The following is a 17,851-nucleotide window of genomic DNA, read 5'->3' as shown; positions in this document are numbered from 1 at the left end:
TTGAAGGTCTGGAAAATTGATCTTAGTTGCCTGTGGATTCAAGAGTATGTACATATATTCACTTTAAGTCATAGGTGTCAAACTGAGGCTCATATTTTCACAACTGGTACTGACTCTCAAATAGCATAGCATGGTTAAGAGGATAGGTGTCAGCTCTGGACTCCAGCCCCAGATTCACCCCTTCCTAGCTGTGTGGTCTTGGGCAAGTTACTTAACCTCTCTGAATCTCAATTTCTTAACTAAGAAAATGGAGATAAGAGGAGTATTTACCCAATGAGATATTATTCAGTCATAAAAATAAGGAAATCCTACCATTTGTGACAACATGGATGAAACTTGAAGGCATACTAGGTGAAATAAGTCAGACAGAGAAAGACAAATACTGTATGATCTCACGTACATGAGGAATCTAAAACAACAACAACAACAAAAAGCCCTAAAACACCAAACTCATAGGAAAAGAGATCAGACTTGTGATTACCAGAGGCAGGGTATATGGGGAAGGGAGAATTGGATGAAGGTGGTCAAAAGGTATGAACTTTGAGCTATAAGATAAATAAGTACTAGGGATATAATGTACAACATGATGACTACAGTTACCATGGCTGTATGCTATAGAGGAAAGTTGTTAAGAGAGTGGATACTAAGAGTTTCTATATGAGATGCTGGATGTTAACTGAAACTATTGTGGTAATTATTTTGTAATATATGTAAATCACACCAACATGCTGTATACCTTAAATGTATACAGTGATATAATTATTTCTCAACAAAACTGGAAAAAGAGTAGTATTTACCTCCATGGCCTGTTTGTGAAGATTAAATGAGATGAGACGTTTCATCCAGCTGTTGGCACATAGTGAGCTCTAAATGGGAGGTGGTTAATTTTAATTTAATCATGAACTACAGAGAAAAATGAAAAGAGATTCTCATGCTTTAAAAGAAATATTTGAAAACTTTCTTCTGCCTTTATAGCCCCTGATTGTTTTATAATTTGGAACCAAATATCCTGTAATAAATACAGCATCAAATTCTATTAATGCATTAATAGAAAATGTATATCTAACATGCACCCCGATATTCATAGCAGAATTATTTACAATAGCTAGGACATGGTAGCAACCGAAATCTAAACCTAATCTGTTCATCGACAGATGAATGGATAAAGGAGATGTGGTACATATATACAGTGGAATACTACTCAGCTGTAAAAAGAATGAAACGTTGCCATTTGCAGCAACATGGATGGACTTAGAGATTATCATACTAAGTGAAGTAAGTCAGACAGAGAAAGACAAATATGATATCAATTATATATGGAATATAAAAAATAATGCAAATGAATTTATTTACAAAACAGAAGCAGACTCACAGACATAGAAAACACTTACGGTTACCAAAGGGGAAAGGGAGGGGAGAGATAAATTAGGAGTTTGGGATTAACAGATACACACTATTATATATAAAATAGATAAACAAGGATTTACTGTATAGCACAGGGAACTATATTCAATATGTTGTGATAAGCTATAAGGGAAAAGAATCTGAAAAAATATAATGGAATCACTTTGCTATATACCTGAAACTAAAACAATATTGTAAATCAACTATATTTCAATTAAAAAAATATACACACCAAGTGTAGCCCTCTTGGACTAGATTAATATACTTGGATCTAATTCATTCTCTTAAATATTAGCTCTATGTTCCATAGAATCATATACAATAAATATATATTCTTTTATGGTTAGAAAAAGAAAATGCATATCTAAAGAGAAATAAATGAAAAGAGGGGCTATGGATGAGAAAAATGATGTGTGAAAGGGAACTCTCCTGGTAGATGTTAGGATGTCAAAGAGAGCACAGGCACGAGCCTTTTCGGCTTTGAAGCTCTGAACAAATTTGATCTGGATATTAGATCCAGAGAAAAGGTGGGATTGATAAAAGAGAGCATTATTGCAAGATACTCAGAGGAAATAACCATGTGTAAGAGGGCCCCAGAGTTCAACATTCATAAGAGGTGATAACGAAGGGAAATACTTGAGATTAGTGTACCTGGAATGTTCTCTTCTCTCTCTGTACTAATGTCACCCCATTTTCCAGTGCCGGGTGAGTTTCCACATCACACACAAACCCTCACTTGGTAGATACCAAAGCTTTCCCTGCCTGCTCTTCCCCCTGAAGTTCCACAGCCCTTGGACATTTGAGATTTAACTCGACACTTTATTCTGGAGTAACACTTGTCTCAGGCTGTTTTGATTTGGGTGGCAGGGGTGTCCGTATTTGCTCCTCTGCCATGCCTCATGGGCTTGGGCATATAAATATTTCCCAGCACTTTCATTTAACTTTCTCATCTCTCTGTGTGGAGTGGGCTGCATATATTCATCCCACTCCCCACAGAAGCCACTCAGGCTCCAGGGGATTAAGTGATCTGGGAAGGTCACACATCTATGCCTCCCTGTCATCTGTGATTGACTGGAAGCTCATCTCCCACTACTCTGTACAACCCCTAAACTCACCCAGTCCCAGCTTCCTCTCTCCGCTGGTCTGCAATGTGCTGAGTTATTTTTATATTCAAATGGTTCTCTGAACCACATCCTTGCCTTTCCTTCCACCTGATTCTTCTGTGAGGATAGGGTTTCTCTCACTCCTCTCTCAAACAAGGACTCAGTCTCTCTCTCACACATCTCATAAACCCCAAGCCCAGAAAGTGATGTTAAGTGTATCCCTGACTCTCAAACGCTGCTTCCAGGCCATTTCTCTTTCTTCCTACATCAGAACAAATAAGTGAAAACAAAGAAACAAACACCCAGCTCCCTGGAACCTCAGTGCGTTCAACGATGTTATCATCATTCTTATCCTTGCTGCTGACTCCTGGCCTCCTGCTCTCTCCTTTCTTTCCCTGAAGAGAAGAAACTCCTTCTCTGGCTCCTTATCTCCCTCCCCACCTCTAGTCCTGTCATCATTTATGATAACTGTATGATCCACTTAAATGAACCAGGCCATACCCTGATCTACCGGTTCTTTAATATCTACACATTGGATAATCTTTTCCTCCTTCCCATTTCCCAATCCTTGGCATCAACACTTCTGAAATCCCCACTTTGGGCAGTGGAATAATCCCATGTTTCATAGCGGGACAAAGTTAGTTAATGGTAATCTGGCCTTGAAAGAGCTTTGTAGCTGGAGACCAAGGACGACAGTGATTTGCGTGAACTCAAGACTCAAGACCCAGTAGGAACAAAAACATCTCGGCGGAGGCCAGAGAGATTTCCATGAGTACTAAGTCACACCTCGCATGTCCTGGTGCTATTTAAGCCCCAGCCCCTTCTGAGTTCCTCTCACACAGGACTCAAAACTAGTTTTAGGAATTCCAACCCCCGTGCTTACTTTTAACTACAAAACTATAATAACTTTAATCGTGCAAATTTTGGATCAGAGACTTCTCTTTCTGATCTGCAGGGGAAGCTGTTACTCACTTTGGGGGATGGTGGTAGTCAAAAGAATTGGACTCAAGGTCTCTGGCTTGGTATCGTTTGCTTTCCAATCCTATTTCTTTCCTACTAATTTGCAGTGGGGTGGGCCAGTGTCTGTGTGACAGCTACAGAGTGGGGGTTAAATACAATTTATCAGTGGACCCCTGTGGAGGCTTAATAATTTATTTTAATATCTTGAAACACTACATAATCAAGAGCCTAGGGACTGTGCCTGGTATATCTAACTTACTCCTTTTTTTTTTTCCATACAAGAGGACAGGGCCTTGTCAAGTAGGTCTTTGGAGGGTGTCCCACAGGAACCTCCATTCTTCCCTCTTTCTGTGTTCTTTCCAGTCCTTATGGCTTCCCTACAGTCCTTTTTTTTTATCCTTTCCCATCTGCTCCCAACTTCCTGTCTGTTCCCACACACCATGGCCTTATTTTCCACTAGACAAAAAGCCTCTCAACCCAGTCGGGGATCCTGCAAACTCAGGACTCATAGGTTTCAGCTCCAGCTGACCCCGTGCTGGGAGAGGAAAGCTCTGATTCCTTGGAGAATGACCAGGTCTGGGTGAGTAATTCAACTCTTGTTTTTAGACCCACTCACAGCACCAACTTGCATGTTCACTTCCCTCCAATCCTTGAACTTTTTAGAGCTCTGTGGTGAAAATTGGAGTGTGTTCTTATTAGTCGCCCACCTCACAGTCCTGGTTAACCACCTCATTTGGTCTTCCAGATCAGCTATCAAATTTCCATCTGTTTTCAAGCTTCCAAAATTTTGTTGACATCTCCTATCTGCTGTTGTTTGCCTGGTCTTACTTGTCCTTATGCGTATATACCTTCTTTATTCCTTAAATGTTTTGTTTGTTTGATTTTTCGTTCCATGAGGAATAATGAATAAACCAGTAGGATAAACATGCCAAGCTCAATCTGAAGTGTGCTCTTCTATGGCCTCTGATCTTCTATATGAATTCACGCTTCATTGTTAAGCAGAATACATTGACTCAATATTCACTCCCTTTGGATTGTTTTAGTAAATTTAAATGTAACTCCCTATCAGTGTTGGTTTAAATGATCTCTTTGCGATCATTCTCTTTCTTTTGGTTAAATGCTCAGGCTCTTAGCTGTTTTCTTTCTTTTCTGGCAATATGGCCTCTGAGTGCACGATGGGGAGAGAAGACTGTGGATTCATGCAGTTTCCTCTGGTTCCTCTTGGGTCTTTGCTATGGGGAGGTCAGTTTGGATTTATTCTACACTGATTCCTGAAGGCTGTGGTCCTGGCTGTCTGCTACCAATAATAACTTTTCTGTGTCATTTGGGCCTAATTCCCAGGTCTCATCAGACACTGGTTCCCTCAACATCTCTTCATTCCATCCTCAAGGCACCCAGAATCTTCTCTGTCTCCACATGCCCTGTGCAGGCTGTCAGGAACAAGAGATTTATTTCTCTAGTCATTTCTCAGAGCTACTCTCTTATGCTGCAGTGCTTCATATTGGCTTTGAGTCAATCATCCCAGAAAGCTCTTCCCAAGGTTCTCTTGGGAATGTTGAATGTTCAAAGCAGAACAGAAGGAAGTATCACTTGCTTTCAGTTTTCCGTAAGCCTTTATAAAATGCCTTTCCTAACTGGGATTTTGGCACAAAGAAGGGGAGTTGGGACATATGTTTCCCATGATCTTCCTCTACATCCCAGTTAGCCTAGAAAGAGCAGGCTTACCTTGCTTTTCACTTTCTGGCAGGGTATTTCCCCTCTGTCATAATTCTTTCTTGGGAACATTAAACTTTGTGGTTTTGCCTTGAGGGTGAAAAATATTGAAACTATGAAAAAGCCCTTTCTTCTGCCAGTTTTGTCTCTGATGTAGGTGATGCAGAACAGGTTGTAACTATGGGTCACCAGAGTTAAAAAAAGAAAAACAAACCCAAAACATATACCAAGTATATTATCCCTTTTAAAAAGACTTAACTTGAAACAAAATACATCCTGAATTATTTGGGGAAGGAGAAGATTTTAAATAAGTGAAAATTAGTCCAGAAAACAAGAGAAGGCACAAACAATGGGGACAGCCAATTAAAAGATCCTAAATAATGGAAAGGAAATGGAAATCGTGTGTGCTCTAGTTGTGTAAGTTCTGTCACCTTGATAATAGGCAGGTCACTTAACTTCTCTGAACCTAGTAATGCCGTTCATGAAACGTAAAAGGTTAGCTTGATAACTGCTAGAGTATATTTTCCAATCCTGCTATTCTGCATTTTAGATTTAAATATTATAATGTAATGCTGTTCTGTAACATCTACCCAAAACTTAGTGGTTTAAAACAACAATAATTTATTTTTCTCAGGAATCTGCCACCAATCTGTAAAAAAAGAATATATATATATATTATTTTTTAAGAATATATATATATATATTCATTGTAAATCAACTCTATTTCAATACAAATTTTAAAAACATAGAAGGTGGGATTTTTCTAGTGCTCATTTTCTTCTATAGTTTAGAAGTCATGAAGTATTTGTTCAAATCAGGAATTAAGACCCCAAATCTGAAAGGGTGGGCGGGGATGCCCAATCAACATGGACTGCTTGACTCCCTCCTGACAGCAATGGGCGCTGAGATTGCTCTGAGATCAACCTTTGTAGGATGTCACATAGGGTCTGAGTCAGGGAACCTGGCAGGGAATAGCTTCCCTCCTGTGGCTGGTGCCGGCTTCTGAAGAAATTAGGAGCTAACTGCAGCATGGGCACCCAGGGCTTTCCCGGTCCTGTTTCCTATCAGTAAATTGCATCGGAGTGGGTTCCCAGGGCCTCATCAGTAAGAAGATAGCTGAAGAGCTTCTGGGAAGCAATGGTGCTCTCTACTTGATAACGTCCTGTGCTTCTGCTAACAGTGCCATGTGGCTGCCTGGATGCCTCATGTGACCTTAGGCTGCCGAGGAGGTCATAAATCTTCCCTCTTACTGTGTGACAATCAGGCTGTGTCCAGTTCTGGGCAAGGTGCTTCCAGAGTGTTGCTGAGAAGCAGGGGCAAGTTCAAACAGGGAAACCAGCATAATGAGGGGTCAGCAAATAGTGTTATCTGAGCAACAGTCGAAGGGGCTGGAGATTGTATTTTTTCTTTTCTTTTTTTTTTGGAAGGTGAGAGTCCAAAGGGGAACAAGGGAGATCTCTTTAAATACTGAGGATCTGTTATGGGAAAGGTGAGCTAGATTTATCCCGATTGAGCCAAAGGGTGAACATAAATATCAGATCAATGTGAAGATGAGCTTTCTAACAATTATCTGAAGGTGTTGCCTCTCAAGGGAGCGAGACTTCCATTGTAAGCGGTGTGCAAACAGAAGCTGGATGTTTGTAGAAAGGATTCCAACTTTGGGTGAGAAGTGAGGCTGTGAATAGTGGGTAGTGCAGAGTGCAAGCTGACCCAGAGAAAGGTCTCCCTTTCTGGCATGGTTCAGTCAGTCAGCGTTAAGATAGACTATGATGGTTTTCGTTTGCCAGATTTGCAGCGGCCAGATGTATAGTGACCAGAGAAAGCAGGAAGAGGCCTTAGATATCATTAATGTAATTCATTCACTTTATAGGCAAGGCTAACCATCGTCACTCAGCCATACAGAGGCAGAGGTAAAGGAGATTCTCTGTTTTTTCATCTACCAATGGTTTTCAAATTTTTCCAGGGAGCTTGAGGGGTAGGAAGTGGGGTGGTGGGAGTGACAGACTCCGGCCTCAGTCTGCTGTACTCATCTGCTCTACATGTGCAGTTGCTGTGTTGATCTTTGCTTGAAGAAAGGATTCCACAACTAAAAACTCAGAACCTAGATTTATACAAAATAGTGTCTCCTTTTATCTCCTACAGTTCTCATAGTTGGGGTAACAAAACTTTTTCTCTGCCTCTAGAAATGCCACTAATTGCTTTGTTGAGCACCAATCACCTTGAGAACTCAACAGAGAGTGAATAAATGGTACATATTTTGGGCGTATTGGCTCAGATCTATTATTTTCCTTCCGACTTGCATCGCCACTGTGTGCCACTGCTCTATTTTTCCTGAGCCACAGTTTATTTTTATAAGTGTATTCAGCTAACTGCTTCCAATCTTTCCTCTCACTATTGATCCTTCCAACTTGTCCCAAACTTTTTTGGGGATTGAAAATGGCCATCCCCCTCATTTCAATAGTATATAAAAACTCTTTTCATCTCTCAATTTAATTCTGTATGTCACCCCAAATAACACTGGCTGTTTATGTCTTATAAATACTACAAATGCATTCTCAGCTTGCTTTCTCATAGCTTTGTTGAGCTCTGTTGGTTTAACTATTTTTGTGTGTGATTTTTTTTCTAACCCCACCTCCATACCTAGGGTTCTGGTAAATTTCCCTGTATGTTTCTCAGCCAAATTCATTTGGGTTTTTTAATGCTGTCTCTTTAACATCTTTATGCCTGTATTTCTTGATTTTCTTCCCTTGTGAGGTTTGGGAACACTGACTGCTTCATTATCATATGCAGATTTGATTTATCCGTTGTTCTGAATCAATAATGAAGATGTAAAATAATGTCTGACTCTAGGGGCTGCGGATGACACCTCCCCTCAGCAAGATTCATTTCTATTCATTTACTGATGCTGTCAGCCTTCCAACCACGGGAATGTGCAAAGCCCAAGCAATTTGCAAGTAAGATTTTGGAAATATTATCTCAAATGCTTTCTGAGAGTCTGACTCTATACACGCATTGCTTATATATTCAGTTTCTCTCCCATCCTGATCTGAATGATTTTTATCAATACGTGGTCCTCATAGCTCTTTTTGAGATGGCTTATTTACTGATCTTCTCTTTACTACTAGATTCATATTTCACCAAACTTTAATCAATACTTTACCAAATAGCAATTATCAAGATCTTTTTCTCCAATAGGCCACATTTTCTTCCTCATTACTACCAACTCTCTAAGGAAAAACATTCCACTCATCCTGAAAATTAGGATACAGTGGGCCCAGTTTACCATAGCTCAGCACTCACGGTTGGTGACGTGTGGATGGTGTAATGTACAAGGGGTGATGTACAGACCCCAAGGTTCTAAACTGAGGAGAGAAGCCCGGACAAACAGCTCAGTTCTTAGTTATGGTGGGTAACAGCTTATATAGTCTTTTCGATATTAAAATATCTACCTTGCAGCCTGTTGTGACATCTAATCAAGCAGAATTGGTTATTTTGAGACAAGTGAGCTTGTGCTGAAAATACTTACACTTAATTGAATTAAAAAAAAAAAGCATTCTGGACTTCAGCAAATTAAGGAGGAGGTGAAATTTAACTCACCCTTAAGCTTTTCCTTTCTTCCAGTTAGAAAATTAACACACCATGCCTCAGAGGAAAAAAAAGGAACTCTCATTTTTGCCAACCCCTGCTAAATTGTTAATGCATAAATGGATAGCTAAGCTGTTGAGCTTTACCACTATTGATCTACAATATCACCTTTTGCATCTTGATGGGGAACTCTTAAAAGTAGTAAGCTTTCTAGATCAAAGGAGTGAAAGTACAATGATACCTGGTCCTGAAGTTGATGATGTTGGAGATGGCTTCCTTGCTTGTCACTCCTACAATTTATCTCATACAATCTGCTCCCAGCAAATTGGTAGGATGGGTTCCTTGGAGAAGAAAAGTTTTGATTAAGTACTATATATGATAACATTTCCTTTTTAGCTACCTGTTTCATAGGCAATTTGGCAATGAGAGTGCAAATATGTGCGATTTAGTGCTTGCCTTTTCTCACGGTTGCTCGTGTCCTCATTTCCTAGACTACCAGGGATTTGAGATTCAGGATTATAATCCCAATAATAGTAAATTTTTTCATTTGTGGTTTGGAATGGAACAATTAAGGCCTACGAGGTGAAGAGACTTGACTGTTTTGTTTGAGGGAAGGCTGATAGTATTTACATATCGTGTTAGCCCTCTCCCCAAACTGGGAGTAGATGGAAAGAATGACTTCTAAGTAGGTGTGATTGGGCCTCCATGAATTGCATGGACTTCCTGGTTTTAGCTTGTTCTAATGGTATTCAGATATGCATAAGAGTATTTTGGTTTATTTTTCTCTGCAATGGGAAATTAAAATAGCCCCAAATCCAGGTGTGTTGGCTGGATATAATTTCATTTGCATACCACGTAGAGGAGGAGAGAAAATCTGGACAGTATTTTTGGCATTTTAATAATACGCTTCCAAGGAAGGAAAAAGTCACACAATTCACGTTCTTTGACAAAACTTTAATTAGAAAACCAGACTCCTCTGATTATAAAAATTACACAAGCTGATAAATCTTGGTAAGTTATAGAGAGAATAATTTTATGAACATTTTATACCTAATAAAAAAGTTAAAATAATTAACAGCATTCATCAATTTTGTTTTCACATGATTTTCTAATATAAAAAAGCATATAGTCGTCAACCTTTATAGAAATCCATATATGTTTGTAATAGCTTTTCATAATGGGAAGGGGATAATATTTGTATTTAAATAGTGATATTAATAATTCAATAATGAATATCAAAACTGCCATAAGCTGAAGCATGACAAAATTTATGATCAAAGATGCTTAGGGAACTTTTGAGTCTTCTGAATCCAGCAAAAATGATCTTTTGGAGAAAACCTAGACGCAACAACTCGTATTATTGTAGTGTTGCCTCACTTGAAAAAAAATACATATCATCAGTGTCGCTTTACATATTTTCAGAACAATGACTTTTTCTTTTCTTTCAACAGTTTTGTACCAGAGTGGGGTAACCATGTGCTGGTGAATTGTGATGCCTGCAGGAAATGGCGTTTGATCTACAGTAAACTGGAAAACTTCTTTTTTCAACCCAGACTAGTAAGAACAGATGCATACTGACAGTACAATGTTTCATGCAAATCCACAGTTTACTGTGGGGATTAACCTCTGTCCTGCAATACTGCATTTCAGGACACCTCGCCCCTTACAACTCCTGTCCTGGAGCAAAGCAGCATCACACTGACGTTGTGACAATCGCCTTTTGGCAAGATAAAAGAGTAGCTCTGTGTCCAAATGAGAAAGGAGGAGTCTGGGTAGCACAAAGCAGTCCCATGTAATATCTAAATTTCTTTATTGCATTCTAATTTTTTCAATATTGCATTGCAGTGCTGACCCAATTTCACACCGTCACCAAACCATTTTAACCTACAGTGTTTACAAGTGCTGCTGTCTCTTCGATAGTACCCAAATACTGTAAACTGTTAACAAATTGCTTATTTTTCTGTGAAGAATGGCAATGAAAAAATTGTGAAGTAAATCGACTTCTGAAGATGGCATTACACTGAGCACACATACTAAACACACAAATGGCTGCCATTAAATATTCTTTTACTTGCTGGTACTTTAATACTTACATCCCAAAGTGAATTTGATTAGAATAGTTTTGGAGCAAACTGTAACTAGAAATAATTAGACATCAGTACCTTGAGGACCGGGGATAATACATTTAAGGATGCCATTGTTTCACATCTCAAATGCACATCCAAACATAAGCATTTCTAAACATTTCAGTTGATTTAGCTTGTGGGCTAAAGAGCGGCAGAACCAGAACATCTATGGACATTTAAACTTGAGTGTTGTTCGTGCAGTCTCTGTTGTACCTTCCCTAGGAAGTGTTTTGCTAGAAATTATATACCAAGTGAGAGGACTGAATGAATACCTCAGCAATTATAAGAGAGGGAAGGTTCTCAGATCGAAATATACTTGATTTTATAGCAGGCGCCCCACAGGTTTGGATTCAGAGACAGACATAAGAAGAAAATGTGATTTTAGTTTATAATATTCATCACCTTCCTCCATAAATAAATTCCTTGGGTAGGACAAAGTAAAGTATATGAAAAAGTATGGTATATATTCAGCTTACCTCAACTTCAAGATTCAAGTGGATAAAAATATAAGCAGCTATTTCAGCTGAGCGCAGGGTAGAGATGAAAACATTAATGAAAGTAAAATAGCTATCACATCACCCAAACATCTACAAAACCTAAAGAAAACTTTGTGTATGCTGAAACCTATTGCGGTACAATTAATAAAGCATTTTCTGCCGCAAATAATGTAATACTGCTTCACCAGCATAAATTACGTTATTTTGGAGAAATTCTAATTAGGATAAACTCAGGCGTAAAACAAAAAGCAATAAAAAATTTGAACACATAACAAAGCCACACTCTACTAGCCATCTGAGTCAGAAGTTCTGTGGTTGGAATTGAATAATAAATCTGCTGGTGTTAAAGAAACTAAAATAAATTCTATAATAACAAAAATTTAGAAGATGAGAAATTTCTACCAGAAAGAATGATACAGCAAATATCACAATTATACAGAAAAATGCTTCTTATATTCCTTCCTGAACTGATGAATTTAAACTACAAAATTCCTTCTTAATTCTTTCAGCCATTAGAGGACTAATGATCTTACAGAACCTGTGATTTAATTATGAGCATCTGTTTTGGAGACTAATAAATGAATCAATGTGAGTTTGGGAACAGCAGGTAAAATACCAATAAATTATTCATTTTGAGGGAAGAAGGAAATGTTCCTGGGCATCAGATGATATATGTAACTTATATTTATGTCAGGCTAGCTTTGGGTGCTTGTGGACATAATCCTAAAATTCAAGCTGAAAATGGCTTGGGGCAGAAGCTTTGAGTTACTTAGCCAAGAAGAAGTAGCATAGTGATTTCCCCCACTTAAATTTGTGGTTGCATGATAATCTTCCACGTTTTCAGTTGTAAGATAGGATATGAACACAGTCCCTGCTGTATCAAAGGAAACCAAGGCTTTTGTTAAAATTTAAGCTACTGATAAATATTTAAGGAAATGAAAGGCTGATGCAAATACTACCTGGCAAGGAATTCACAACCAAGGAACTTTCTAGTTTATTAGTAAGTCTACCCTGAATTACTTACTAGACGATAAGATACATCCAATGGCTTCAACTTTATAATTGAAACACCTGAAGCTTTCAAGGGCCTCCTGAAATTGGTCCACACTTTGATCTGATTTCCTCCCTCCCTTCATGCCTCCCTCCTTCCCTTCCTTCCATCCTTCTTTGCCCAAATATTTATTGAATGCCTAATAGGTGCCTGGCACTATTCTAGGGTACTGGGGTTATAGCAGTTTGTAGAACAGAAAAAAATCTCTGCCCTCGTAGAGCTTTTAACCTACTGGGGACAGATAAATAATAAACAAATGCTATGATAAGGAGGGAAGGAGGAGAGGAGGGTTACTGTGTTTTTATAAGATGGTCATGGAAGGCCTTCCTAATGGCATGGTATTTACGTATAAATATCATGAAAAAAGGGAAGGAGACTTACAGCTAGAGAGCAGAAAAAGAGCATTCAGCGTGGTGAGAACTGCAAGCACAAGAGGACAAAGGGGAGAGTGGCAGGAGAGGAGGCCAGAGAGGAGGAGGATGGGGACAGATTCCCTCCATCGTGCATCTTCCATCAGAGGTAACGGCTGCGGAGGGTGGGATCCGTGGCTTAAGCAGGTCCACTGCATTCGTCAAGTGAAGTTGTATTTTCTTCATGCAGTGTTCCCGTTTAACGCCAACAGAACTCGATACCCACATTCTCTTAACCCTATAGAGTATGAACCATGCAAGTCACTGTCAACCATTTTCTGTGTTTTATCACTCAGGACTGCTTCCTCTGTTAGCCTCTTCAAATAGATCCCAAGCAGTTTAGGGTAGAAACCACACAATACATTTTCTCCTTTCCTTACAGTGTGTAACACTGAGCTCAAGGTAATTAAATGAAAGAAATACATAAAATTATCTGTTCATTAAGAGAAGACGAAGAAATCCACAACTCAAGAAAAATTTCTTTTCAGGAAATTTTAAGAATGTTGCCATGGAAACAAAAAAGATAGTAGGTTGGAACACAGTCTATCAATTTCTGATTTGTCTGATGAATTACATCATCGTCCATCCTAATCTAGGGATTATCTCTATGTGTTTGTAGACTCTTCCCTCCTGCCCTGCAGAAAGTGGGACCCCTATCTACGCAGGCTTCTTTCCCTCTTTATAATAGTACTACGACCCATCCTCCTTAATGTCTGCCGGCACCTATGATTCTTTCCTCTGAATTTGTATCTCCAATTTCCCAAGGTACTGTTACCAAGCAGGGTCAGGGCTGTCAGTGGAGCAGAGGATTACAAATATATCAGAGAGTTAAGCTACAGGGTAAAAATTCACCAGGCCACTAATTTATCTGAACCACTTGCTTGAGATGCACCTACTTGAAGCAGGGACATTAGGTTAGGGATGAACAGTGGTGATAAAACACTTCCATAAAAATTAATTATTTCTCTTGTGGTGAGGTCTTTATGAGTTTTAGACTTAAAATAATTCTATGCATATTTTTCATCGGTTCTCTATCAAAGATAGAGTCTAACTAAGGAATAAACGATGTATTCAGGCTCAGCTGAACAAAGAAGAAAAGCAGCTGCTGCTTAATACCTCTCGAATCATCATTTTAGTGGAAAATATCAATCCCAGATCAATCTCAGTCCAAAGCTTGAGATCTCACAATCCCCCCAGTGCTAAATTTCCAACTGGACAAGCATTTTGGAGCTTAACGTGAAGAAGGAGTAAGACTGTTCCCTCCATCCACAGATGGACTCTTCTTTCCCAAATCAGTCACGACGTCTCCTTTCCGTGAGCCATCCTTCTGAATATGTCTTAGTCATTTCCACACTGAACAAAGTGAGCAGAGGTGGCAACAGGGCAGGAATGATTCCTCATTAATATTCTTTGCTCATGCTCTTTCATAAAATGATTTTTCCTTTTTTTTTTGCTCTTGTCAGTCTCAATTCTGGCCCAACTGGTCTATTTATCAGTATTTTTTCCCTTGGATCAAATTATGAGTTTTGGAACTTGTTTATACTTGTACTCACTAACTTGTTTTAGTGTATTAACATCAAACAAAAGGATTTACGCCCTCAAAGTTTTTATCTCCTCCATTGATTACCCATCCTGGCCTCCCTACCTTACCATTTCGTCTCAGACTCATCTAGCACTCGTTGATACCCATTTCCAGAAAACAAACAAAAAATTCATAGGGTAACTGCTATTTATTATGGCAAACAAATATTAACTAAAAATTTTGAACAATTTTTAGATTAGGATAATAGCAGGCAAATGATAACTCTGGTCTTGCCAATGTTTCATAACACAACTGTTAAAGCAAATAGTTACTCTCATCTTTTTATAAGACATTAAGATATTCCTGTGAATTATTCGAGCATCGTTTGTCCCTAGCATAGGACTTGGCCCATTACTTGGCTCATTAAAAGTGCTTAATAAATGTTTGTTGGGTGGATTAGTGAAGGAATGATATGGCTGGTTCATTATGCCATTTTACTTTCCGAGTTCCTAGGTATGCTCATAGTTTTAGTTGTTGGAAAATTTCTTCTAATCAATAATTATTTTCTGTCCCTGTCAACCTTTAGCTGTGGCTTCCTATTACTGAAAAAAACTGAGTGCTCTAAGTATTTAGATATAATACATAAAGGAAAACTATTGGAACATAAGAGATCTTTTAGAGAGATCTTGTATGTGACTCTAATCTAAGAATTTCAACAATTCTTTATTCTAGTTGTATGACTGAGGTGGCCCTTTGGGGGTCTGGTAGTGGTGGATTTTCCTAATGAATTACAGGTTTGTCAACCATTGCTTTTGCTAGGCTATGGCTTTAAAAAAAAAAAAAAAAAAAAACTCCAGTCTGGCATACATCACAGTTGAATAGCTACAATATTGAGACCAAAGATCTGCTTGCAATCATTTTCAACATTTGTTATATTTATAAAATTTAGTTTAGCTGTTGCTTTCCCTCTTCAGAACTTTTGCATTTTTTGCAAAAGTTGCTTTTTTGCTTTTCTTACTTTTTTTTTTTTTTTTTTTACTATCCCTGTCCATGGGTATTTTTCTTCATGTCAAATCACATAACCTTTTACTTCACTATCAAGATGTGCAAAGCTCTAGGCTCTAGCGTTTCAGCTTACTGGAAAGGATAGTGAGTTTGACATACCTGAAATTCTTCCCTCACATGGGGCCTTATTCTGGTGTAACTGGCTATAAAGGAGAATTACAGAAAATAAAACAAAATAACAACAAGAACATCCACGTGTCGGCTCTCACAGACTGAGGTTGTTAAATAACTCACTTTTCATTAGATCACAGGCAGACAAGTCAGAGGCAAGAAATTCTTTCATTTATGTTTTTCACTGAATAGATAATTGGCAAGTGTATACTAAGTGGCAGGACCTGTACGATCTACTGTTTGCCATGTCAGCTGCCATTATTAAAAGCAGTGGGAAAAAAATAAGTGATCATAAACTATATCAGATAGGAACAAGTGCTATGATAAAAATTGTGATGCGAGAGAATATAATTAGAAAAGGGATCTTAAATATTTTCAGAAAAAAACAAATGGTAATTATGTGATGTTATGGAGGTGTTAGCTAATACTAGGGTGGTAATCATTTTGCAACATGTAAGTGTGTCAAATCAACACATCGTACACCTTAAACTTACATAATGTTATATGTCAATTACATCTCAATAAAGCTGGAAAAAAGCAGTAGCCAATTTCAGCTTGATGCACATATAAATAACAATAATTAATCCTTTTCCTAAACTTTAGTGCCTGCAAATATGGTCACCTGTCCAGCTTAATTTTGCTATGTTCTTATTTCACTCTTTTCTAGACATACTCATTCTTACCAAAGGAAAAACATGCTTTAATTATTGTAAGAAAAATTATTTTAGAAATAAAAAAAATTGAACAGGAAAAAAGCAAAATAAATTAATGATTAAAATATTAAATCTGGACAGGAGAATAGCTACTAAGTCAAATATTCCCATACAAAATTCTGGACATCTTTGTTTAAAAAATATGAAAAACTATATAAAGTGAATGTTATTAAATAGAGTTCTCTGGTTATTCATGCAAATGATGTCACTAATGAAATCTGCAATAACAAAAGCTTCTAAAGTGGATTACGGATTATTAATTCAGTATAATTTTGGCATCAGGTTAAACATGGTGAATGTTGGATATCGATGTATTATTCCCTGTAATGCCATGACATTAATTACCAGATACAGTGGACTCGGGTATTCAAAGATTTAAAGTTGTTGGTTTAATGACTTGGAAATAGTGCTGACAGCTCATGAATAATTTTGTCCAGACTTGGAACTGTATCACACGCAGCCTGGGGATGGGCTTTGTCAGTAAGCCTGGGCACTGCTCAGGAGCCACCAGCCTGTTTATTATTGTCCCCATCTCTGTAGTTCTCACATGGTGAGAAAATTGTTAGTTCATGCGCGTTTGTAGTTAATGTTCATACAGTAATACAATGTAATGAAGTGAGACGTTTTAGGCAGAATTTTTTTGAACTGATTATAAATTATTTTAGATTTGAAGTTAATACAAGTGTTAGGGGTCTTAAAAGGCCATTTAACTATTTCAGTAACACTTCAGTGATTTACACGTTATAAAGATATTTGTAACTTAGGGATTTGTAAAAAATATGTTTCAGGAATACCAAGGTATTCTGTGTTTGCTTCAGAACCTTACCTTAGACAGGTAGAAATAACTGATATACATAATCATGGTATTATTTTTAATGCATGTGTTCTTGTATTTTTAAAGGATAAATTTTATAATTTTTAGAACCTGTAATTCAAGAAGACTGAAGAAGTATAGATTATTATGTTTCATTGTGATGTCATGGGATGTTGTGCTTACGAAGTTTAATTCCTAGCCTAGAAGAATCTTTCCCTAAAGGATAGGGAGCCCAAAGATCCCACTGAAGTGAGATGAAGAGGTCATGTGTCATGATATTACGTGGGGCATTTAATATTAGCAATAAGAAATGAAAGAGAGGACAGTGAATCTATGAACAGCCTAGTTTGCAGCATTTAGGATTGTGACCTAGAAAGAACTGGTAAAGTTAACTGATACTAGTAACAAAAGAGTAAACACCTGTATCATCTATCAGTATTTTAACATGTTAACTGTTCCTTGTTATGACTAATGGAACTAGACTTTTGTGGTTTTTAAAATAAAAGGTCAACATACCCAGAAGTAATGTAAATAACTTTGCCTAGTGGCATTGTAGTAAATATAACTGAGATGACATTTTCGCAAGTAGCTAAGACTTTATGATTATTTTTCTTAAGAGTTTTACTTTTAGGCTTAAATCATAGATTTCCTAAACAGAGTAATACTGAGGAATTTAACTAAAATTATTATATCTCTCTGTGGGCAAAGTATGAAAATAATAAAATAAATAAGGAAATATTCGCAACATAATTTCCCTTGATTGAGTTAGGACATTAA

At 37.8% G+C, this 17,851-nt stretch overlaps 1 protein-coding gene across 8 annotated transcripts in view; it reads right to left on the bottom strand.

Annotated features, from left to right (window-relative positions):
- Positions 1-332: 332 nt before the first annotated feature.
- PTCHD4 (patched domain containing 4) overlaps positions 333-17,851 on the bottom strand; it is a gene marked incomplete at its 5' end in the record, with an annotated part of 192,959 nt that continues 175,440 nt past the window's right edge. For 4 of the 8 annotated variants that reach the window (XM_079935553.1, XM_079935548.1, XM_079935551.1 and 1 more), the window contains one exon: positions 8,909-9,106. Of the gene's footprint in view, positions 867-8,908; positions 9,107-13,328; positions 14,203-17,851 lie in introns of those variants that run through there. The other 4 variants (XM_079935549.1, XM_079935552.1, XM_079935555.1 and 1 more) reach the window with 2 other exon arrangements.

The sequence above is a fragment of the Stenella coeruleoalba genome (assembly GCF_951394435.1).
Source record: "Stenella coeruleoalba genome assembly, chromosome: 10".
NCBI classification, from domain to species: Eukaryota; Metazoa; Chordata; class Mammalia; order Artiodactyla; family Delphinidae; genus Stenella; species Stenella coeruleoalba.
Note: the sequence above shows the minus strand (reverse complement) of the source record. Positions and strands in the feature narration are given on the sequence as shown.